General features: G+C 51.0%; 1 long non-coding RNA gene across 1 annotated transcript in view; it reads left to right on the plus strand.

The window, feature by feature from the left end:
• The first annotated feature begins 16398 nt into the window (after positions 1-16398).
• LOC125146683 (uncharacterized) overlaps positions 16399-24606 on the plus strand; it is a 48543-nt gene continuing 40335 nt past the window's right edge. Inside the window, exons 1-2 of the long non-coding RNA XR_007144836.1 lie at positions 16399-16495; positions 19479-19577. This is a non-coding gene — a long non-coding RNA (uncharacterized LOC125146683). The remainder of the gene's footprint in view (positions 16496-19478; positions 19578-24606) is intronic.

Below are 24606 nucleotides of genomic sequence, written 5' to 3' on the forward strand. Positions count from 1 at the left end.
TGTCTTGTGCCTTTGCATTCTGTGTTGGGAGTTTGAAGTCTGCACACCCAGCCCTGATAGTTCAGACTCAGTCCATCCAGCGGACTAGCTCGTTTCATCAGTGGCTAATGAGGGAAGTCTCCGTTGCCTGATTTCTCCGGGTGAGGCTGGCTGCGAGTAATCAAGAGAGGCTTGGCACGTTGGCCGCCCGGGCTCCAGGACCCACCCACCCGCTTTCCATCCTCAGATACGAATACACGATTTAGAAATGGTTCTGAATGGGTCAGAAGATACCAATGGGGATGGAAAATAAGACCTATGGGGTGGTAGAAAGGGCTCTCTCTGGCTCTGAGTTACAGGCCTGCCATCTCTTTATTTTTTTATTTTTTTGCTTTTTTAAAATTTATTGATTTTTGAGAGACCAGAGAGGGACAGAGCACGAGCAGGGGAGGGGTAGAGAGAGAGGGAGACACAGAATCCGAAACAGGCTGCCGGCTCCAAGCTGTCGGCCCAGAGCCCGACGCGGGGCTCGAACCCAGGAACCTCGAGATCATGACCTGAGTTGAAGTCGGATGCTCAACCGACTGAGCCGCCCAGGCACCCCCCAAAATAAATAAGACATTTAAAAGAAACGTGAGAAACCTCTCAGCCGCCCTCTTTGACGGCAGACCCAGGCTGGAGGCGGTGGCCTCGGAACGGGAGCCCTCCCTCCTGTGGTGGCAGTTACCATAGGAGGGGCAGTGTGGAGGAGGTGCTGGGGGCTGGAGGTACATGTGGGGGACCCATCCCAGCTGGCTTTGCTTTGCTGGCCCGCCAGCCCCTCTCATTTCCCACTCTCCCTCTCTTTGCTTGACACCTGCATCGCCACTCACCCCTGCCCTCTCTCAGTCCCTGATGAGGATGCTTCACGGGGTCCCCAAAGTCCTGCACGGTCCTTCAGGAGGTGTTACACTTAGAAGGGGGGGGGGGAGGAGGTTGGTGGCATCAGGAGACCGGGGAGGGGCTGGGCTGGTCTCCCCAAGGTCCTTGCTCAGAGATGCACCGAGCGCCCTGCGGACCACAGCCTCACCTCGTACCTTGCTTTAGGCAGTGTGACAGTGGGTGGAAAGACTGGCTAAGGGGACATTTCAAAAATAGAATGACTTGGAAATGCACCACGTGCTCACAAATGGCAGTAAATGTTTTGCTTTCACACAAACTCATTTCTCAATCTGTCAGGGTCCCTACAGGAAACAAAATTCCACTTGAAGATTAGTTCAATCATAGAGGATTAGAGAAAGGGACTGTTCAAGGAATAGTGGGCAGGAACAGAGGAGCCAATAGGGGGTGACGGGAACACGGACAGCAGGAAGCTGGTATCTCCCAGGGGCCTGAAGGGGTTTGGGGAAGACATGGTGTTCCTTGGAACCCAGTGTGAGCTGGAGGCAGAGGAGGGTCCACCGGCAGGAGCTGTAGTCACAAAGGACATAGCATTTGCCGGAAAGTGCTGGTCATGGGCAACAGGAAAATGACCTTTCCTCCTTACGGTGCCTCTCCCTGGAGGGTAAGTGAGTCTAGGTGTTGCAGGTGAAGGGGTCAGCCTCCTGGAGGCACAGAACCTCCGGGAGGCAGAGGGCAGGCAGAAGGGCTCTGAAGGGGGAGATACAGGTAAAGGATCATCAGGACGATGTCCCAATCCTCTCATTTTTCCGTTAGGCAAGTTTGAATTTCTGTATTTTGAGATTTCTGAAACTAGCCCTCATCACATGGGATGTATTTGATCACAAAGTACCAGGACAATTTTTGTTTTAAACAAACACACTTAGGGGCGCCTGGGTGGCTCAGTTGGTTAAGCGTCTGACTTTGGCTCAGGTCATGATCTCGCAGTTTGTAGGTTCCAGCCCCACGTTGGGCTCTGTGCTGACAGCTCAGAGCCTGGAGCCCGCTTCGGATTCTGTGTCTCCCTAGCTCTCTGCCCCTCCCCTGCTCACACTCTGTCTCTCTCAAAAATAAATATTGAAAAAAAATAAAACACACACACACACACATAGGGGCACCTGGGTGGCTCACTCAGTTAAGCATCCGACTTCAGCTCAGGTTGTGATCTCAGGGTTCGTGAGTTCGAGCCCCGCATTGGGCTCTGTGCTGACAGCTCAGAGCCTGGAGCCTGCTTCAGATTCTGTGTCTCCCTCTCTCTCTCTCTGCCCTCCTCTGCTCATACTCTGCCTTTCTCTCTCTCTCAAAAATAAACATTAAAAAAATAAAAATATATATATTTGTTCCCTCTCTTTTCAAAAGGCTCCCAATGTCACCTATACATTAAAAAAAAATTTTTTTTCCCCTTGGGGAAACACAAGTCTTATTGTCTTGAAGTTTTGCAAATAGCCAAAAGTTGGGGGAAGATACTCCAGGGTTGTCAGGACAGAGCCTGGAAAGCAGTACTGGCCTGGGAGTAAATGGGATTAGCCGCGACCTTGGGCACATTAAGGTTCCTCTCCCAGCCTTGGTTTCCTCATTTGTAACATGGCTCAGGCTTGCATTCTTTAAGGCCGCTGCCAGTTCTAGCTGTTTATGATCCTTTCAGAAGTAAGGTTAATTAGGTGCGTGGAACTGTTTGGGGTCAAAAGCAAGGTGTGATTATAATATAATGTAACTAATTTTCCTGTGAGGTTGGTAGGTTGGATCAAATGTTTCCAGCAATAGCAGCGTTAGTGAATTACTGCTATGTCTTTAGTAAATTTCTGCTATGTCTCCAGTGTTCCACTGGGATTTAGCATGTTGCTGGCTCTCATCGCCCTGCCCTTGCACATTAGCCGACGTGAATTAGTATCTGGGAGATGCAGCTGTGCATGTAACTGATGTTCCTTTATTTCTTTTTTTTTTTTTTTTTTAATTTTTTTTTCAACATTTATTTATTTTTGGGACAGAGAGAGACAGAGCATGAACGGGGGAGGGGCAGAGAGAGAGGGAGACACAGAATCTGAAGCAGGCTCCAGGCTCTGAGCCGTCAGCCCAGAGCCTGACGCGGGGCTTGAACTCACGGACCGCGAGATCATGACCTGGCTGAAGTCGGACGCTTAACCGACTGCGCCACCCAGGCGCCCCAGTGTTCCTTTATTTCTTTGTCCGTTGGGGCGTTTTCGTTTATTTATTTAACTTAAAAAAAAATTTGTTTTTAAGCAATCTCTACCCCCAACGCGGGGCTCAAACTCACGACCCCGAGATAGCAGTCGCATGCTCCTCCAACTGAGCCAGTCAGGCGCCCCCGATGTTCCTTTTTTTTCTTTTTTAAAGTGTATTTATTTTGACTTTAAACCTACAGAGACCTTGCAAGAGCGATACCTAGGATAATCCATATGCCTTTCACTTAGATTTTTACCAATGTTACCTAGTTTGTTTTAATCTATGTACAGGTTATCAGTAGCATCAGGTTTGCTGGATCGTTTGAGAGTAAATTGCAGACGCCACGACCCTTTACTCCCAAATACTTTAGCATGCATGGACATCCTGTTTAATAACGCAATACAATCAGCAAATTCAGAAAACTTAACATTGACAAGGGGAGCCTGGGCGGCTCAGTCGGTTGTGTCCGACTTCAGCTCAGGTCATGATCTTGCAGTTTGTGGGTTCAAGCCCTGCGTCAGGCGCCGTGCTGACAGTTTGGAGCCTGGAGCCTGCTTTGGATTCTGTGTCTCCCTCTCTCTTTGTCCCTACCCTGCTCACGCTCTGTCTCTCTCCTTCAAAAATAAATAAACATTAAAAAAAATGAAAACACTGGTAAAATATTCTTATCTGACATACAGTCCATTTGTAAGTTTTATTAACTGCCCAACCACTGCCTTTTGCCAAGGTCTTTATTCCCATTTTGGTTTCAACCCATGTCCACAATCCCACCTGACGTTCAGTTCTCCTGGTCTCTTCCATCTGGTTTCTTCAATCTGGAACAGGTGCTCAGACACTGATATTTTTTTTTTAAAGATTTTCATATATTTTTTTAAGTTTTAATTTATTTATTCTTGAGAGAGAGCCAGAGAGAGAGAGAGAGAGAGAGAGAGCAGGGGAGGGGCAGAGACAGAGGGACAGAGAATCCCAAGCAGGCTCCACACCGTCAGGGCAGAGCCGATGATGTTCATGAACCCTAAGATCATGACCTGAGCCGAAACCAAGAGTCAGACGCTTAACTGACTGAGCCACCCAGGGGGTGGGGGGCGACATTAATATTTTTTTAATATGCGGGGCTGGTTGTCCTCTAGAAACGTCCCTCGGCCTGGGTTTGTGTGATGATGTTTGTTTCCCTCTTGGTTAGATTCGGGTTATGCACCGGGGGCAGGAATACCACGGAAGCGGTGTGGGATCGCTTCTCAGGACCCGCAGGACTTGGAGCTCTTGATTAAGGAGCAGATGGCCAAGCTTCTCCATGGTAACAGTGCCATGCTTTCCCTTTGGAATTAACAAGTTAACCCAAGTTTTTTTTTGAGAGAAGTCCAAGTTCGGGCAAGTTTATTTTGCAAGCGCACAAGGGCTTGGTGGCATGTGGGCCCCAGCCTTGGCGTGCTGTCCGGCCGGGGCTTTTGCGAACGGGGTTCTGGTTTTGCAGCACAGAGTAGCTCTCTGTCTCTCCTCACGAGGACAAAGAATTCGGTGCATGAATGCTTGCCATAGGCGGAGAATGCCATGTGCTGTTTACCAGCCTCTGAATAGCCCTGCGGTGGCCGGCAGCCGGGACCCACAAGCGCTTCTCAGAGCTGAATGTAGAGACTCCGTCATGGGCCACAGCGAATGTGTGGGGAACATTCTGCTGAGGAGTGCGGTTTCAGTTCCCTTTAAAAAACCTCTGTTATTTTCCACCACACACTCGAGAGGCCTGGCCTTAATGGAAACGCTTCCCAGCAAGGGGGCCAAGGGCTGGGAAGGGTTAAGAATGAAAAACCCCTCTCTTTGGACAGGACATTCCAGTCCACAAAGTGCCTTATCACTTGAGATCTCACACCGGGCTCTCAGCTCTATGGGCAAGGAGGCATAAAAAAAGGTGAGGTTAGGGGAGGTGAAGCAATCGGTCTCAACTCACGGAGCTGGGAATAGGTGACTCTGATAGGTCAATGCAAACCTTCTGACTTAAAAAAAAATTGTGTTTTTTTTCCCCCCCCTTTTCCCATGATGCTATTGCTGTTTCCCTGTGGAAACTGGGGATCTTTTTCTGGGGAGGTTTTAGGAAATGGAAGATGTCTCTTGAGATTTGTAGGGCCTTGACCTTTCAACGACATCCCTAAAGTAGATATTAAATACATATGTGCAAAGCCTCTCTCCTCAGTGAGCTTATTGTCTCGTAGGGGAATAATAATAATAGCTATCTTCCTGGCTGTATGACCTTGGGCAAGTGATTAAACCTCTCTGTGCCTCAGTTTCCTACTCTATAAAATAGGGATAATATGGTACCTCTCTCCTGGCGTTGCAATGTGTTTGGCATAAAGTAAAAACTATGTGTCAGTGATTACTCTTGAATACTTTGTGTTAGGCATTCTATATGATTGTACACGCTTTTTGTCTCTTTTGACTTCTACAACAACCCCAAGAAGTGGGTACTCTTTTTCTTACTTACAGGCAGACAGAGGCTCCGAGAGGTTAAGCAATGTGTTCAGGGTCACACAGCTAGAATGTAGCAGAATTCAAACTGGGTCTGGTCTGACTGAGAAGGCCGTGCTTTCTGCTTGCTCTGATTACGGGAAAGACTGTGTTAAAAACAGTCTATAACTGTTTCAAGGTCTGGAGAGGATTGTGGGGTACACAGTGCAGCAAAGGGAACAGGAGGAAAAGGTGGAAGTGAAGTGTGTGGGGAGGTTGGGGGGGAGCAAGAGAAGGGTGGGGAACTTGGAACGAAATTCAAGACCACGGAGCTTAGCTGGTTTCTGGTCCAGCCCAGAAAGGAAAGGAAAAGGCTCTTAATCAATTTGCCCATTTTGGAAGCAGGAGGGAGACTCCGGGCCTCAAGCAAAGTGGTTCAGCCCCCTCAGCTGCTGCCAGCCCCGCTGCTCCTGCTCAGTGTTACCCAGGGTCTTTTCCTCTCCAGAGTCTTCCCTCTTCCAGGCTGATGATAAACAAGGGAGTAACTATAATCAAAGCATTTGCATTATAAGTAGCCCCACTCCCTGTCCCTGATCGCTGTCCTGGCAGCATGGAAACCTCTGGGCTGGCTCCAGCCAGCGGCCTTGGCCTCGCTGCCCCACAGCCCTGGGAATGCAGGCCAAGGCCTGCGCACAGCCCTCTGGCCAGCTGGGGCCCTGTGGGGCTGACCTCCCTCTCTGGGGCGTGGAGGGGAGGGGGGGCCAGGCAATGTGAAGGGGATTCAGAGAAGAGTAATTCTCAGACTGTGGAGAGAGCCTCCCTTTTTTATTCTTTGGCCCTGATGGCTCCAGGGCTGTGGCCAATTAGAACTGGAGACTTGCTAACAATCTGCGCTGTGAGGACCTCCCTGCTTCCAGGGTGAGACGCAGCAGCCCCATCCACCCGCCACCCGCACCCCACCCCAGGGGAAGGAACTGAGGCCCCCACCAACTGGGACCACTGGCCCTTTATTCTGGAGATGATGGGGGCTCCAGGGAAGAAGGAAGCAGAAATCTATAGGGAAAGCAGAAGAGCAGGGCCTGGGGACCTTGAGAGGGAAGGCAGCTGGGAGGAGCAAAGTGCTAGGAGGAGAGAGGGGAGGAGGGAGATTGGAATGAGCAGCTGGGAGCGTGAAAGTGGGTGTAGAGGGGAGGTGAGAAGAGAGAACGCGCAGGGAGCAAGCAAAGGGGCAGCTTAGCTCGCCTCCTATCTCCATAAGCCTCTCCTGGCTCCCCAAAAGAACTTCAGAAACAGTGAACATGCAATGTCACTTTGTCCCCCAAACTCCAGCCTAACTTGTTTTTTGCTTCAGCCCCAAACCATATGACACCCTTCAGCCCTCCTCCCCCCCCCGTCCCCCCCTCCCCGCCCCATACTGTAATCACGGGGCCTGCCAGTGTCCAGAGAGTAAAAGCCTCCCACAGCAACTGCATCCCAGAGGAGTAGAGGGGAGGGAGGGAGGAAAGCAGAGGGGAGAGGGCCAGATCCAGGGAGTATCTGCCACCCCACCCTGTTCTGTCGATGTGCCAGTCACCAGGCCATCCTCGGTCCGGTCCGTGGACATTTTGCCAGGCTGAGTTTTACTCACTTCAGGGCTGCTGTGAAGGTGGCGACGGTGGCCGGCTGGGACTGGGGGAGGGGCACCGTTGGTAGGGAATTGGGGACGGAAGACTCTGGGGAGGGGCTGTTCAGAAGGAAGGTACTACACCTCCAATGGCTTCCAGGAGAGCTGGCCTCCTTACCCAGTTGAGGAGGGACGGAGGGTCGCTAGCATTTTCCTTAGGCCAGACTTCCCTCAAGAAATGCTGTGTTGGAGAGTGACTGCGCCATAGATGTTAATACTTAGGATATTTACATTTAAGAAGAGGGCTGGGCCCATCAACTGATGAATGGATGAAAAAGATGTGGTTTATATATACAATGGAGTAGTACTTGGCAATGAGAAAGAATGAAATCCTGCCATTTGCAGCAACGTGGATGGAACTGGAGGGTATTATGCTGAGTGAAATAAGTCAGTCGGAGAAGGACAGATACCGTATGTTTGCACTCATATGTGCAACTTAAAGCAACTTAACAGAAGACCATGGAGGAAGGGAAGGGGAAAAAATAGTTACAGAGAGGGAGGGAGGCAAACCATAAGAGACTTTTAAACACAGAGAACAAACTGAACGTTGCTTGGGTGGGAGCGAGGGGGGCGGGGAAAATGAGTGATGGGGATCGAGGAAGGCACTTGTTGGGATCAGCACTGGGGGTTGTATGTAAGTGATGAATCACGGGAATCTATCCCCCAAGCCAAGAGCACACTCTATACACTGTATGTTAGCCAGCTTGACCATAAATTATATTAAAAAATGAAATAAAATTAAGTTAAATTAAATTAAATTTAATTTAATTTAATAAAAAAAAAAAAAAAAGTGGGGCGCCTGGGTGGCGCAGTCGGTTAAGCGTCCGACTTCAGCCGGGTCAGGATCTCGCAGTCCGTGAGTTCGAGCCCCACGTCGGGCTCTGGGCTGATGGCTCAGAGCCTGGAGCCTGTTTCCGATTCTGTGTCTCCCTCTCTCTCTGCCCCTCCCCCGTTCATGCTCTGTCTCTCTCGGTCCCCAAAATAAATAAACGTTGAAAAAAAAAAAAAAAGAGGGCTGGGGCGCTTGGGTGGCTCTGTCGGTTGAGCGTCCGACTTAGGTTCAGGTCGTGATCTCACCACGGTTCATGAGTTTGAGCCCCCCGCATGGGGCTCAGACTCGCTGCTGTCAGGGAGGAGCCTGCTTCAGATCCTCTGTCCCCCTCTCTCTCTCTGCCCCTTCCCCGCTTGCGCTCTCTTTAAAAAAACAAATAAACTTTAAAAAAATTTTTTTAAAGGGGGCTTTTGGGCTCCAGGGATGGGTCCCTTAAGGTGTTTATTTCAGACCGATGGGCGGGCCAGCTCCAGGCATTTGGGGACAGGAGAGCCTTTTAGCAAAGCCTCACAAGCCGCAGAGGTAGGTCTTGTTTTCCCCACTGGGGCCCTGAGCGCTCAGCTTTCAGGGTCGTGGTGGGGCATTTCACCCCTACCTGTCTTGAGGTCTCCACTCTGGCCGGGCTCTTAACAACCTCCGGCCTTTTCAGCCTGGGCTCTGTATCCTCACCTGAATGTGTGGTTTCCCCCAGGGGGCACAGCGTCCATCCTGGCCTCTATCCTCTGTGTCCAGTGGCCAGGCGGTGGGGAGGGTTGGAATGAGAACAGACAGGATGGAATAATGACCGGGCATTTTCTACTTATAACAGTGCAAGCTCAGTTCACAACTTGAATTTCAAGTGGGCCCTTCAGGCAGATTAGGGAGGTCAAGTGAGAGAGTGGAGGCAGCCGTTGCGGATTGTCTAAATTCCTAGAAAATAAATTCTAGGAATTTAGCTGTGGGGAAGGAGGAGTGCCAAGGTGAGCACACCCCACTCGGGGCAGGGGGTCAGAGCTGGTAATCCAGGAGGCCCCGGGGCAAGGAGGAGGTGGCTTTTTGGTCTTCTTTCTGTATTTGGACACCCTGGGTTTCCAAAAATCACTTGTATTTGAATCAGATCTAAGAGACAAATTAACACTTTTTTTAGCCAAGGGCTTTTTTTTTTTTTTTTTTTTTTAAATCCCCACTGAACTTCAGTCCCTCTTATGGAGGAAAACCGCTCCCTCCTAAACACCGCTTTTGGTGACTGCCCTTTGTTTGAAGTAATCATTGTCCCTAGAAATGGGAAATTACACATTACTGTTTACCGAAAGGAAATAAACACCTTGGATGACTAGGGTTCTTGCCCCCAGGGAGCGATCCCCGACCTTGCCCGCAAGCTGGGTGGGAAGCCTGCACACTACATCCTGCAAACACATTCACTTTCGGTGTTTGACCATTTCTGCAGGGGAAATGGTTGGATCCTGTGTGTCCCACGAAGCTTGCTTGCCGTGTCCTTGTTACGTCATCACGGAGGACCTTTGCTAGTCTTTTTCTGGTTGCAGAAGCAAGTACAGGAAAAAACATGGGGAACGGGGCGTGTCTCCTGCTTACTCTGTTCAGACATGGACTGGACTCTTGTTCCGTGTTCACGGGTATCTGATGAGCTCTCACTAAATAAGAGTGAATAGGAATGCTTTATTGAGACGGCCTGAGCCACAGGCAGGTTCACGCAGGTAGGAAAAGGTCTTGGAGGTGGTTCTGAGCACTGTGTCTGTCTCAGCCTTTCCGTGTTCTGGCTCCGTGGTCTCCCAAGCCGTCCCCTGCTTTTCACTCTGGCCATTGTCAACCCCGGCAGCCTCGAGCTGGCCTCTGAGCCCCACGCAGCTGTTTCCAGTGCTCTTTAACATTCCCTGCTGTCTCCAGCCCCCTGACCTTTAAGCAGGTTTCTCTTCCCCATCCGTTGGATTTCAGTTTAGGCGGCATTTCTTCCTGGGATTCTTCTTCCCTACCCCCCACCCCCCACGTGCCTGTGCATTCGTGCTGGTCTGTAGCTTCCTGTTCTCCGCATTATTCATACTAAATTATCAGTGACTAGTTGCTTGTCTGTCTGCCTCCCCCATCAGACTGTCAGCTCTGTGAGGGAGGGATGCAGCCTGCTTGTTGAGCATCACAGCTCCGGCACAGTGCCAGGCACACAACACACGGCAGAAACTCAGTAAGCCCTTCTATCGCTATTTTGTCACTTCATACACTTCCCCTTAGCAACATGAGCTCCAGTTGTTCGCTGCCCACTCTTGTGTATTTCGCCGATCTCCACCCTATCTCCAACCGGCAGCCTCTACTTGGGTAACAAAAACAAACAAAAGAAAACCTAGAACATCAACAAAAGAAACACACACCAGAACTGGTTCTCTGGTAAGTTACTCCTAAGGGGTTTTGCAAATCAGCTGTTCTCCTTGAGCTGTTGCTGAGTCTGATTTGACTTCAGCAGGGGATGGGAAGCGTGCGGCCCGTCAGTCAGCAAACTTCAAAATCCACACCTTGCCCGTGTGCGGGACTGCCTCTTTGGGGTGGGAAAGGACGTAAAAGAAAAGCCTGGAGAGCCAGGAGGTGAGATGGTGGTTGCAGAGGGCAGAGGGGGATGCTGAATGCGGATGAGGCCTGCAGGGGCTTGGTTGGAGAGGAGGAGTGGGGCTGGGGGGAGGTTCCAGATGGCCCCCACCAGAATTGCGGCGGAGATCTGATGACCAAGAATTGAAGCGAGGAGGAGGGGCTCCCTAAATCTGATCACTTTGCTCCAAAACCGGTGGCTGGCATCTGAAACGTGACTCATTGCCTGAGTCTGGGAATTGACTTTTGATTTTTTTTTTGTTCCCAATGATTTTTATAATATTTATTTTATTTTTGAGAGGCGGGGGACAGAACAGGGCAGGGCAGAGAGAGAGGGAGGCACAGAATCCGAAGCAGGCTCCAGGCTCCGAGCTGTCAGCACGGAGCCCGACGCGGGGCTCGAACCCACCAACCGTGGGATCATGACCTGAGCCGAAGTCAGATGCTTAACTGCCTGAGCCACCCAGGCGCTCCTGTTTTTATTAATTAAAAAGAAAAAAAATGTCTTTCTGATGAGATTCTGAGTGTTCCGACCAGGCTTTGTTTTACTCAGAGAGTAATACAAAGAAAGCGCCTTCTTTTGCACACCCCCCCTCCTTCTGGTCCCTCCCTCCCTTCCTTCCTAGTGAAATTTTTGACCGGAAAGCCTAGCCAGGATGTGGAGAGTTGTGTTTTCCACCTGAAGCAAGGTGGGGCTGCCCTTCTCTTTGTTGCGACAGACCGCGTCACCCCCACCCTGCCGTTCTCCTCTTTGAGCTGGACAAACACAGCGGCAGTGGCCCCGTTGCCAGTGCAGACCTTTGCAGAATGAGACAAAGCCCTTGTGTATTTTGCCGGGAAGCACTTGGCTGTGACGTCCAGGCATGTGAGCGCACAAAAGCGTTGTGCGGTGCCCCTGCACACGGCGCTCACACGCACGCCTTCCGGAGCCTCCTTCGAGGACAGCAGGGCCGGAGTGTGGTAAACGTGTTTATCTTTCTCAGGTTTGGGCAAAGCCCTTCTAGGAAGTAGATTTTGAGGCATTGAGATCAGAAACCTCCTGGGGAAGTGGTATGCAATTGTGTGTTTTCGTGTGGTGCAGCGTGTTTGAGCGATGGCCGTTTGTCAAGAAAGAGATCCCATTTCCAGCCCAACACAGACTTGTCCTTTGGCAGCTGACTGGGTGTGTGTGCTGGCTCCTTACCTACAGACAGCAGGGCCCTGGAGGGAGGAAGGGCTCCCCAGCTGAGGGCGAGAGGATATGTGAATTGGTGGGTTAGGAACCCTCCAGCTGATTCTCCTAATTTAAAGTGGAAAAGAGGGGAGTCTGGGTGGCTCAGGTCATGATCTCAGTTAGTGGGTTCGAGCCCCCACGTCGGGCTCCGTGCTGACAGCTCAGAGCCTGGAGCCTGCTTCGGATTCTGTGTCTCCCTCTCTCTGTGCCCCTCCCCTACTTGTTCTCTCTCTCTCAAAAATAAATAAACATTAAACAAAAACTTTAAGTGGAAAATAGACGAGATGGAGGTGGTTCTTTAGCCAGCCTGATTTCCAGTATCCACTACCGAGCAGTTTAAAACTCACTTGGATTTTATAAACCATGAGGGCTCTGCAAAGCTGCTCACCACGCCCTGTGTCGGGCTCTATGAGGGACTGCACGTAGGTTTGGGAGGAACAGGTTGAAACCTGACTTTGATCAGTAGCAAAGCCAGCCTTCCACAGCAAACATGAATCTCCTGGCCAATCAGATTATCTCAGCCTTCCAGCGCCCGTGTGAACTGGCTTGACAGAGAAGCTGGCTGGGCCAGGGTTCAGGTGGGGCAGCCTCGTGCCTATAAGGTGTGATTTGAAGGCCTCAGGAAAGACCCACCCTGGCCTGAAATGTCTTCCCACTGGCTCATCAAGGATGTCTGCAATTTCACTGTTAGTGAGTCATTCCTTTGTGTTTACCATGGACATTCTCCTTGCTGTCCCTCTGAAATGCAGGTTGCTCTGGGGTATAGACTTTACATTCTTACCCTTCTCACCTTAAATTCTACTATTAATCTCTTGGATAAACCACCACCTCTGTTCCATTTTTTTCTCTTTCTAGTTTTATTGAGATATAATTGACATATAACCTTGTGTTAGTTTTAGGTGTGCCACGCAATGACTTGATATTTATATACATTGCAAAGTGATCCCCACAATCAGCTTAGTTCCACTTTCTAAATCTTAGGCCCTTCTCGAGTCACCTCACCTACGCTGTTCCCTGTGTTGTTCGGTGTAGACAGGAAGCAGAGCTGGAAGCCAGGTGGCCTGGTGTGGGGACAGAGGGGAGGAGCAAGGCGACTGAGGGCGCTCACGTAGCTTCCTGGCCCCATAAGGGCTGCCGGCCGCAGTGCTCTGGTTCCAGATGGCGCACGAGGGGAAATGTCCTCTCTGCTTTTGGCCGTGGTGGAGCCCTGTCAGTCCTTCAGGGCTCCTTCCCTCGCTACTCTGGCTTCCTTTCCCTCACTCTCCGCACCCGGGCTATCCCTCCTTCCAACCATTCTGTCGCAGGCAGCCATCCTCACTGTAAGGGGCCCCCTGAAGAAGAGGGCCTCTCACTGCTACCCCGAGGCGCTACAAGCTCCTGAGTCAGACCAGAGCGGGGTGGGGGGCACCCTTTCCTCCTTCCGCACTTGGGTCTCAATCCCTCCACGAGGCTCCAGGCAGGGGCCCCAAAGCTGCCAACTACAGACACCCCAAGTTGGGCAGCTGGCTGAAGCGGGCATGGAGCGTGCTCAGTGAGGGGCCAGCCAGGGGCTGCGGGTCTCCATGAAGGCCTTAAACCATTCTCGCCTCTTCCTCTTTCCCGGGCCTGGAAGAGATGACTGGAGCCTGTCGATGCCATGGCCCTGCCACGAGGCACGTCGTATCAGCCCGTGCCTCTCTCCCAGAGTCACCTCCCTTCCTGCAAAGTGAATATGCCATAAATTCCACTGGAATGTAAGCTCCATCAAGGCAGGTACATTTATTTAGTTTTGAGAGACAGAGAGAGACAGAGCACGAGCAGGGGAGGGGCAGAGAGAGAAGGAGACACAAAATCCAAAGCTGGCTCCGGGCTCTGAGCCATCAGCACAGAGCCTGACGCGGGGCTCGAAGAACATTTCCAAAGATTTCATTTTTTTCCCCTACTTTGCCCATCTCCCCACAAAAATTTAACTTTTTTCTATCTTTTTTGTTTGTTTGTTTTGAGAGAGAGCGAGCGCATGCACGCTAGAGTTTATGAGCAGGGGAGAGGGGCAGGGGGAGAGAGAAAATCCTAAGCAAGTGCCATACTCATTGTGGAGCCCGATGCAGGGCTCGATCCCATGAACTGTGAGATCGTGACCTGAGCCAGAATCGGGAGGCGGACGCTCAACTGAGCCACCCAGGTGCCCCTCACATGTTAATAGCTACTCAAAATTGCCCTCCCAAAAGGCTGTATCCACATACATTCCCACTCCATACCCTTACTGGTTTTTAATTTAATTTCTTTATTTGAGAGAGAGAGAGAAGAGGTAGAGAGCAAGCAGGGGAGGGCAGAGAGAGAGGGAGACAGAATCCCAAGCAGGCTCCATGCTGCCAGCACAGAACCTGATACAGAGCTTGAACTCACAAACTGTGAGATTATGACCTGAGCTGAAACCAAGAGTCAGACGCTTAACCGACTGAGCCACCCAGGTGCCGCAATACCCTTATTGGTTTTCAGAGATCTCTTATTTTTTTCCCAATCTGTTGGCCAAAAGCCATTATCTCATTGTTAGAATAAAAATGTTCGGTTCAATCCTCTTGGCCGGAAATTGTGAGTGATTCACATTAGTAACATAACCACATGTATAGTAATAATGCTATTTAATTGCTATGTATTCTGTTACTTAGTAACTATTTTACATGGAGTGAGTAATAATCAGGAATAGGTACAGATCAGTTTTCTCCCCATATTCCACCATGACCTTTATTTATTTCTATTTTTAAAAAAATTTTCGGGGCACCTTGATGGCTCAGTAGGTTAAGCGGCTGACTTCGGCTCAAGCCATGACCTTGCAGTCCGTGAGTTCAGGTCCCGCGTCGGGCTCTGTGCTGACAGGTTGGAGCCTGGAGCCTGCTTCTGATTCTGTGTCTCTCTCTCTCTCTCTCTGCCCCTCCCCTGCTCACTTCTCTCTCTCTCTCTCTCAAAAATAAATAAACATAAAAAAATTTATTAAGAAAATTAAAAAATATATTTATTTATTTGGAAAGAGAGCGCAAGCGTGAGTGGGGGAGGGGGAGGGAGAGAGGGAGAGAGAATCCCAAGCAAGCTTTGTGCGGTCAGCGCAGAGCCTGAGATGGGGCTCAATCCTATGGACCGCGAGATCACGATGAACCAAAATCAAAAGTCAGACGCTTAACCAACTGAGCCGTTCAGGCACCCACCCTGCCCCATGACTTTTAGATGTAAAACACAAGAATCTGGGGTCTTGGAGGGTGCAGACCTCCACTTCTCCCTGCTTAATCTGTCTTCAAAGCGGCTCCAGTGAGTTCTTTGGCGCCACAGCCTCGCCTTCCTTCATGTCCCTTCCTGCCGCACAGCGGCTGTGTCCCGGAATGACATGTCACATGGTCCAGTCTCAAGCAGCAGTATGTTCTCTGCCTCTGGGTTTCTCCTTTAATCAGTTCGGAACACGTCAGCTGGTTTTGTCCTTTGCTTGACTTTGAGGTTATCATCAGGGCCATCTTCGGGTACATCAGAAGCTATGTCATGGGCTGGATCCCACCTTAATCTTGTCCAAGCTCACGCATCACCTCGGACAATGTTTTCCACAGAGAAGTGCATTTTTCTTAATGTTTATTTTTGAGGGAGAGAGAGAGCGAGCAGGGGAGGGGCAGAGAGAGAGGGAGAGAGAGAATCCGAAGCAGGCTCCAGGCTCTGAGCTGTCAGCACAGAGCCTGATGCGGGGCTCGAACCCACGAATCGTGAGAAGTGCATTTTAAAAGGAGGAAAAACTGTGAGAGCATTTGGGATTTTACACTATTTAAATTTCGTGTCTATTTCCCTCCCTTACTCCCACCTTGACTCCATGTGTTCTTTGCTCTATTCTTCTCAACCTCCGTATCCAAGATAATATAAAAACGGCAGCTATAAGTGATTCTTCCCCCCTGTAAGTTTTCTCTAGGCCTGGTTCTTTGTTACTGACAACATCTAGCTTGGAATCATTTAGTGACTCTGGGGCACCTGGGTGGCTCAGTCGGTTAAGCGTCTGACTTTGGCTCAGGTCATGATCTCATGGTTTGTGGGTTTGAGCCCTGCGTCGGCTTCTGTGCTGACAGCTTGGAGCCTGGAGCATGGTTCGGATTCTGTGTTTCCCTCTCACTCTGCTCCTCCCCAACTCACGCTCTGTCTTTCTCTCTCTCTCTCTCAAAAATAAACATTAAAAAAAAAAAAAAAAGAATCATTTACTGACTTTTCTATTACTCTTCAACCAAGTTAGAACCAGCTGGATTGAATAATGGCTTCCTCCTTTGGTTTATTAGGATTTTAAGGGTTGTGACTTGTTTTGATGATTTCAGATTAATTTTGCAAGTTTGTGTCAGAAAGCCATTTACTTGAAAATTTGATTGTTCCATTTTCTAAAGTGCATTGGAACGGAATTCCTTTTCTGTCCTTTCATCCAGTCCAGCTACTACAGGATCTTTATTTTGCTGGTTTTAGTAATATTACTTTGTTCTTTCTTTTTTTTTTTTTTAAAATATTTATTCATTTTTGAGAGACAAAAACAGAATCCAAAGCAGACTCCGGGCTCTGAGCTGTCGGCACAGAGCCCAACGTGGGGCTCGAACTCACAGACCACGAGATCGTGACCTGAGCCAAAGGCGGCCACTTAACCCACTGAGCCACCCAAGTGCCCCTTACTCTGTTATTTCTAAAGCGCACAAGTTTTGGCCACAAGGTACGCCAACAGGACGCTGCTAGGTGATCTATATATTTAGCTAAGAACCATACTTTCTTCAGGGATCACTCCTTATTTTGGATATTCTAATAACTTTGGCTTGGACATTTTCCCCCTACCTCTGCCGCTTCCGAACTGTGTGATCTTGGGCAAGTTACTCACACTCTCTGAGCCTGTTTTCTCTTGAGTAAGACGAAGTAAGAGTAGCTACTGTCTCCACAGTGGCCACAAGGGGTTAACACACAATTTAAATTGTGGTTGGCACGTGGTAAGGGCTGATGTGTTTGCCATTACTATGCAGTCCTTTCTGAAAGAAAAAACATTCCTTTCTTCTGTGGTTGTTTGGACTGCTTCTGAGTCTCGTTTTATAATTGAAAACTGAGCAAGTTAAAATAGAAGAAAGAATCACTCCATGCTCAGTTACTCAACCAAACCCTGTATGGAAAAGGCAAGATTGTTTCTCTAAAATAATTCACACCTGATTAATCTATTAGAATTTTTGAAAATTTGTGGACGAAGAAGAATCGGAGCAATCGGATTAATCTGTGTGTAGGTTTTAGGAGCCTTGGAAGTTTTCATGCCACTGGTGTTATCATTCAGCAGAAAGAGTATTTCTTCCTTCCTCCCTCCCTCCCTCCCTCCCTCCCTCCCTTCCTTCCTCCCTTCCTTCCTTCCTTCCTTCTTTTCTTCCTCCCTCCCTCCCTCCCTCCCTCCCTTCCTCCCTCCCTCCCTCCCTCCCTCCCTCCCTCCCTCCCTTCCTTCCTCCCTCCCTCCCTCCCTCCCTCCCTTCCTTCCTTCCTTCCTTCTTTTCTTCCTCCCTCCCTCCCTCCCTCCCTCCCTTCCTTCCTTCCTTCCTCCCTCATTCCTTCCTTCATTCCTTCCTTCTTTTCTTCCTCCCTTCCTTCCTTCCTCCGTCCCTCCCTTTCTCCCTCCCTCCCTCCCTCCCTTTCTTCCTTCCTTTCTTCCTTCCTCCCTCCCTTCCTTTCTTCTTTTCTTCCTCCCTCCCTCCCTTCCTTCCTTCCTTCCTCCCTCCCTCCCTTTCTTCCTTCCTCCCTTCCTTCCTTCCTTCCTCCCTCCCTCCCTCCCTTTCTCCCTCCCTCCCTTCCTTCCTTCCTTCCTTCCTTCTTTTCTTCCTCCCTCCCTCCCTCCCTCCCTTCCTCCCTCCCTCCCTCCCTCCCTCCCTTCCTTCCTCCCTCCCTCCCTCCCTCCCTTCCTTCCTTCCTTCCTATTGAATGATTACAACCTTCCTCCCTCCCTCCCTCCCTCCCTCCCTCCCTCCCTCCCTTCCTTCCTTCCTCCCTCCCTCCCTCCCTCCCTCCCTTCCTTCCTTCCTATTGAATGATTACAACCTTCCTTCCTCCCTCCCTTCCCTCCCTTCCTTGCTTCCTTTCTTCCTTCCTCCCTCCCTTCCTTCATTCCTTCCTTCTTTTCTTCCTTCCTGCCTCCCTCATTCCTTCCTTCCTTCCTTCCTATTGAATGATTACAACCTTCCTCCCTCCCTCCCTCCCTCCCTCCCTTCCCTCCCTTCCTTTCTTCCTTTCTCCCTTCCTACATTCCTTCCTTCTTTTCTTCCTTCCTTCCTGCCTCCCTCCCTCCCTTCCTTCCTTCCTTCCTCCCTCATTCCTTCCTTCATTCCTTCCTTCTTTTCTTCCTCCCTTCCTTCCTTCCTCCGTCCCTCCCTTTCTCCCTCCCTCCCTCCCTCCCTTTCTTCCTTCCTTTCTTCCTTCCTCCCTCCCTTCCTTTCTTCTTTTCTTCCTCCCTCCCTCCCTTCCTTCCTTCCTTCCTCCCTCCCTCCCTTTCTTCCTTCCTCCCTTCCTTCCTTCCTTCCTCCCTCCCTCCCTCCCTTTCTCCCTCCCTCCTTTCCTTCCTTCCTTCCTTCCTATTGAATAATTACAACCTTCCTCCCTCCCTCCCTCCCTCCCTTCCCTCCCTTCCTTTCTTCCTTTCTTCCTTCCTCCCTCCCTTCCTTCTTTCCTTCCTTCCTTCCTTCCTTCCTTCCTTCCTTCCTTCCTTTCTCTCTCTAAGCCACAAACATTTCCAGAGTACCTGCGACACTGTCCTAGGCTCTACAAACAGGGACACAAAGACAAATAATCCATGGTTCCAGCCCTTAGGAAAGTCTAGTGGGGGATCTTCTTATTACTCATGGTGAGGAAAAATTTAAGTGCCCCCAACATCCCTCTGAAAGCTTGGGGCAAGGGAGATAAACCATCTGTGAAAAGGAAGCACGAATAAGAAGATTCACCAGTTTGAAATTGAATCCCATTCATCAAGCTCCAGGTTGCTTTCTCCCAGGAGAAGAGTAATTTCTTGGGATGATGTTCAACTTGTGCAAACCCATGGAAAGAACATTCCGTTGAAGTTGCTGATAGCAATCGTGTTCTCCATGAACTGGTTTCCATGTTGCTGCCAGATGGAGTCCTGGCATCGGCCAGGGAATCCCGTGGCCAGGCGGGCCTGCCTTCCTGATGGGAGCCCCCATCCAGGATGGTTACCCAGGATTGGAGCTCTCCCACCGAAAGTTTCAGGAACTCCTCCGGTGGAGTCCACTGGTTGGAACTCCTGTGCCACGGCATCAAGCTCGGTGCTGGACAGAGAGAAGATGCTCAGCGGACGGCAACTCACAACCCTCCTTTCCACACCTTCGCTCGACAGCAACTTGTTCTCAGAGTTACATGGTGCCTTAAATCCCCGTGGACGGGGACCCCGTCTGCTGAGCTGATGAACCCTAGATAGCATTGCCCCCCTTGTAGGAGGTTCACTGGACTTTCACAGAAGGATGTCTTCCAGTTTTTGCCAGCTCTCTTAAGATTCTGTCATCTCTCGCACAGGCAGAGCGTCCAAGTGAGGGAGGAGGAGGCCGGGCTGGGATGTGGTGGGGGGGCAGAGTTGGGGCCTCGGGGTTTTTCAGGCACCCGTTGAGACATGTTAATCGGTTGGACGATCTGAAGAGTGGCCTGTGATGATCCTTGTCCTTTGTTAGAACACACCACAGCCTTCAGCACTGGGATGCAAGGACCAGACTAAGCCCGAGGAAACTGGCAACCAAGCAGGGCAGTTTCGATCTCCATCCCAAATGCGGGTGAGAGAAGGACGGGGGCCTGAAAGAACGGCTGTGGGAAGGGTACCCTCCATCCAGCAGAGGGCTCATGGGAGTGCCTGCAGAGGACCATGCCTTCCCCGGCGGTGCAGAAGTCTCTCCCTCCCCGGGGGCTAGGAATTCAAGTCTTCCTCCCCCTTCGGCTTCTGGAAAAGCGTGTGGAGAATGCGCTTGCCACAGAAGAATTCTCAAGGCTTGCTCCGCGCCCCCCCCTCCCTTTTTTTTCCCCCCAGTTAGTTTACATACAGTGAGGGCTTCCTTTGAAGGGAGGGCTGCTGGGGATTGTTTACATGCTTATAGGACAGTGTCTATTTTTCGGGGGTGGGGAGGGGCAGAGAGAGAGGGAGAGAGAATCCCAGGCAGGCTCCACGCTGTCCGCGCAGAGGTCGACTCGGGGCTCGAACTCACAAACCATGAGACGGTGACCTGAGCTGAAATCAAGAGTGGGACGCTTAAACTGCTGAGCCACCCAGGCGCCCCCTATAGGACAGTGTCTATTAAATGAAGAGTTCAGGGTGGGGCCGAGGCTAGAGATTTACGATTAAAGGGTTCCTATCCAGGTCTAGTTGAAGATCAACCAGGGTTTAAGGAAAAACTTTTATAAAGGAAATAGTTTCTCAGGCCTCCTGGAGGGGAGGCACCCACGTGAAGGGCGAGACGGAGGAACAAGTAACTGCAGAGTGGAAGTCCTGGATCATAGGGGACCGACCAAGGGCTGTTGGCTCAGTCCAGGCCGTAGCCATGATTTGGGCCTGCACAACAATTAAACTTTTTTTTTTTTAATTATTTTTTTTTAAGTTTACTTACTTATTTTGAGAGAGAGAGAGGGAGGAGAGGCAGAGAGAGAGAATCCCAAGCAGGCTCCATGCTGCCAGCACAGAACCTGATACAGGGCTTGAACTCACGAACTGTGAGATCATGACCTGAGCTGAAACCAAGAGCTAAACTGACTGAGCCACCCAGGTGCCCCACAATTGCACTTTTTTTCTTTTTTTTTGAGGTAATTGGGCACATTTAAAAATCTGGAGATTTCACAGAAAATAGGGAATGTATGGCTTTCCTTGAAATGTGAACATCTTCATGGAACCTGTCAGTTGGAGCAAGTGACAGTCCTGTCACTGGGGAATTGGAGTTCATCAGCACTCCCTTGTCCCAGGGACCCCCCTCCTGCATCCCAGCACTACGTGGGGCTGAGCCCTCTGGGGGGTTCTGTGCATCCCCTCCCCTCACCCCTTCTCTCCCCAGCACCCCACCTCTACCCTGGCGTCTCCTGTCCACTAATGAATCTGTGCGCACCCTTCCCTGTTTAAAGACAGTCCCCTCCGGCTAGCTGTGGTGCTGTCCCTGTGGAGCCAACCTGCTAGAAAGGGTGCCTCTTCCTTGCCTCCTACTCACCCTAGTGCCCCCCCTCCACCGCCCCCCTGCCCTCCCCCCTCCCCCCAACTGAAGTTGTTCTTGCTTATCCTTATACTCTGTGCAGCTCAGTCCCTGGGCACTTGGTGCCGTGTGTCCCCCCCCTCCTGGAAGGCTTCTCCTCCCTCTGCTTAGTGACATCTCTTGATTTTTTTTTTTTTTTTTAAGTTGATTGATTTATTTTGAGAGTGAGCGAGCGAGTGCGAGCCGGGGAAGGGCAGGGAGAGAGAGGCAGAGAGAGAGTCCCAAGCAGTGCAGGGCTCGAACCCACGAATCGGGAGATCAAGACCTGAGCGGAAACCAAGAGCCTGAAACAGTCAACCGACTGAGCCCTCCAGGTGACCCACATCTCTTGTCTTGAGGTCTGTGTGGTTGGCGGGGGGGGACTCTCCCCTCCCTTCCCAGGCCCTCTGGGGGCTCTCTTCTCACAAGCTTGCAAATGGCAGAACTTCCCAGGGACCTGGTCTGGGGTCTTGGGGTCTGGGGTCAGGGACCTGGTCTAGACTCTCTCTGGGTCACCTCGTGGGGCCTGCTGGTTCAAGCCTGCTTTTCCGAGCGCCAGGCCTGACGTCTTAGATTTTCATTGCTTACTGCAGTCACCTCCTAACTGGTCTGCCTGTCACAGATCTGTCCCCTCCGCGGCTGGAGTGAGCTTTAAGTAGAGGTCAGCCTAACGTCTTTCACGCCAGCTGAGCAAAGTGCTCACAGGTGCCCAAAGTCGCTGCGCCGGTGCCACCCCTGTGTGTTCACGATGCCCTTCCACACGCCTTCTGCTTCCTGTTTTGGCTGGGCATTTGAGTCACGAACCCAGGCCCACCTGAGCCTCTGGGCTCGGTGTCCCTTCTCTGTGTTCTCCCATGGTGCCCGGGCATCCCTGTTTCGGCTCCCACAGTACGGGGCTTCCACCAGACTTCACATCCAGTGGGGACCAGGAAGGTCCCCGGCACAGCGTGCCAGGCGCATAAAAGAGATGATTGCAAGAGCTTCGGGCTGGCTTCCCGGCCGCACGTGGCCGGATAGTCCTCTCTTGCCCCTTTGGGAGCGAATTCTAGCTTCTCACAGTGTTTGCCTTGCCCACGCGGCACTTTTTGCCTGTACGGTGTCCTTCGTCGACATTTATGAAGTGTCTTGAGATTTAAAGGTGTTCGGGATCCTTCCTCAAAGGACTTGTTAAACTCTGATGCATAATATCTAGTCAGTTCGATGAGCATTTATCGAGAGCCGGCGCGGAAGGAGGCGGAATTAAAGCAGCCGAGAACAGGGATTCAGATCAAGTGTGTGCAGCTTAGAGGAACTTGCTGTGGCTTTTTGTCTGGCTGCGGCTTAGTCTAAACTAGAGGGAGAGATTACAGTTATATTTGTCGGGGACTCATCGACAGACCGTGTCACAGGCTTTCCCCGGGTCACGGTCCCGGGTGGCTCAGCTGGTTGAGCATCTGACTCTTGATCTCAGCTCAGGTCTTGATCTCAGCGTCGTGAGTTCAAGCCCCGCGTTGGGCTCCATGCTGAGTGTGAAGTCTACTTAAAAAAAAGAGGGGGTGGTGGTGGTGGAAAGAAACCAACTTCTATGTCCCGCACTTTCATGGACTTTGAAGCTGAGTTTTGTGTCAACGTGACTTCACTGGGATGCCGGAAATGAACCTTTCCTGCCCCTGCCAGGAGCCTCCGGCTCTCTCTAAATCAACTCCTCTGGAGGATTCTGCCCTTTCCCTTAATAGTTAAAAACACGTTTGAACGGCGCACAACTTGTGTTTGCTTCCTCGCGGCAACACGGCTGACAACTGTGGTCATAAAGGCGTTTCGGGAAGCAGATCAGCGGGTGTGACCAGAAAGCCACTGCTGCACTTTGAGATACGACTGTGAGGTTTCAGCCAGGGGGCTTTTCAGTCGAGGCATCTCCCCGGGTCACACAGTGTCCTAAGGGCTCAAGTGGAAGCCTGGGAAATTGGCCACAGTGTCGCAGGTCACGCTGTCTGGCACCAGGAGCCGTGTAGCCCTGCTCTGGGACTGCACTGCTTGGGGTCGAATCCTTGTTCCTGCCCAAACTCTGGGCTTGGGAAGTTCCATTGTCCTCATTTATGAAATCCTGGTGGGATGATTGGGCGACTCCTCTTACATGGTGGCCGCGTGGATTGAGCCCCTTGGTCCCTAGATGGTGCTTAGACACATAGTAAGTGTGAGCTGTTGCCATTATGCCCTTTCATCGGCCTCGCCTGGGACTGTTCACTGTGGCACTTGCTCTAGGTCAACCAAGCTGTCATCAGCTGTCCCCCACCGTTTGCGTACCTCACTGTCTCTGTGCCTGGTGTTCGAGTCCCCTTTGCTCTCTGCTTCTCTGAGCATCTTATTGCAGTCCTGTCCTCTTCCGTATTGTCCTTGCTGCCTGCACCAAGCTTCTGTTTTGCCCCTGCCCGTCCCCCCCCGCCCCCGCAGTTCTCTCCCTCTCCCAGTTCTGAGCCCCTGGATGGAAAGGATGCAGACATTCCTGTGCCCATGGCTAACCGTGGGACAACTCTAGGATAATTTTTCATTTGCCTTTGTGTTTGTAAATCTTATAGAACCCTTGCCGGTGGACTAACCCATGAGATCACCATCTATTTTCTAAAAGTTCTCTTTCCCTCCCCTCCCCTCCCCTCCCCTCCCCTCCCCTCCCCTCTCCCTTCCCTTCCCTCCCCTCCCCTCCCCTCCCCTCCCCTCTCCCTTCCCTTTCCTCCCCTCCCCTCTCCCTCCCATCCCCTCCCCTCCCCTCCCCTCCCTTCCCCTCCCCTCCCCTCCCCTCTCCTCTCCTTTTCTTCCCTTCCCTTCCCTTTCTTTCCTTTCCTTTCCCTCCCCTCCCCTCCCCTTTCCCTTCCCTTCCCTTCCCTTCCCTTCTCTTCTCTTCTTGTTTATTTACTTATTTGGAAGGAGAGACAGAGTGTGTGAGTAGGGGAGGGGATAGAGAGAGAGGGAGAGAGAGAATCCCAAGCAGGCTCCGCACTGTCAGTGCAGAGCCTGATCCCAGGCTTGAACCCACCAACCGTGAGATCCTGATCTGAACTGAACTCAAGAGTCGGACGCTCGACTGACAGAGCCACCCAGGTGCCCCACCATTTCGTTTTTTGCCTCTATGAATTAACTACTTAGGTCACTCGTATCAGTGGAACCATACAATATTTGTCCTTTTGTGTCTGGCTTCATTTCACTCAGCATACTGTCCTCATGGTTCAGCCAGGTTGTAGCAGGTGTCAGAATTTCATTTCTTTTTAAGGCTGACTAATGTTCCATTTTTAAAAAAAATTTTTTTTTCAACGTGTATTTATTTTTGGGACAGAGAGAGACAGAGTATGAACGGGGGAGGGGCAGAGAGAGGGAGACACAGAATCGGAAACAGGCTCCAGGCTCTGAGCCATCCGCCCAGAGCCTGACGCGGGGCTCGAACTCACGGACCGCGAGATCGTGACCTGGCTGAAGTCGGACGCTTAACCGACTGCGCCACCCAGGCGCCCCTATTTGTACGTGCATATATGCATGCCGCCTTTTGTTTATCCGTTCGTCCATCCATTATGGACATTCAGGTTGTTTCCACATCTTGGCTATTGTGAATAATGCTGCCAGAAAC

Source organism: Prionailurus viverrinus, chromosome D1 (assembly GCF_022837055.1).
Source record: "Prionailurus viverrinus isolate Anna chromosome D1, UM_Priviv_1.0, whole genome shotgun sequence".
Taxonomy (NCBI): Eukaryota; Metazoa; Chordata; class Mammalia; order Carnivora; family Felidae; genus Prionailurus; species Prionailurus viverrinus.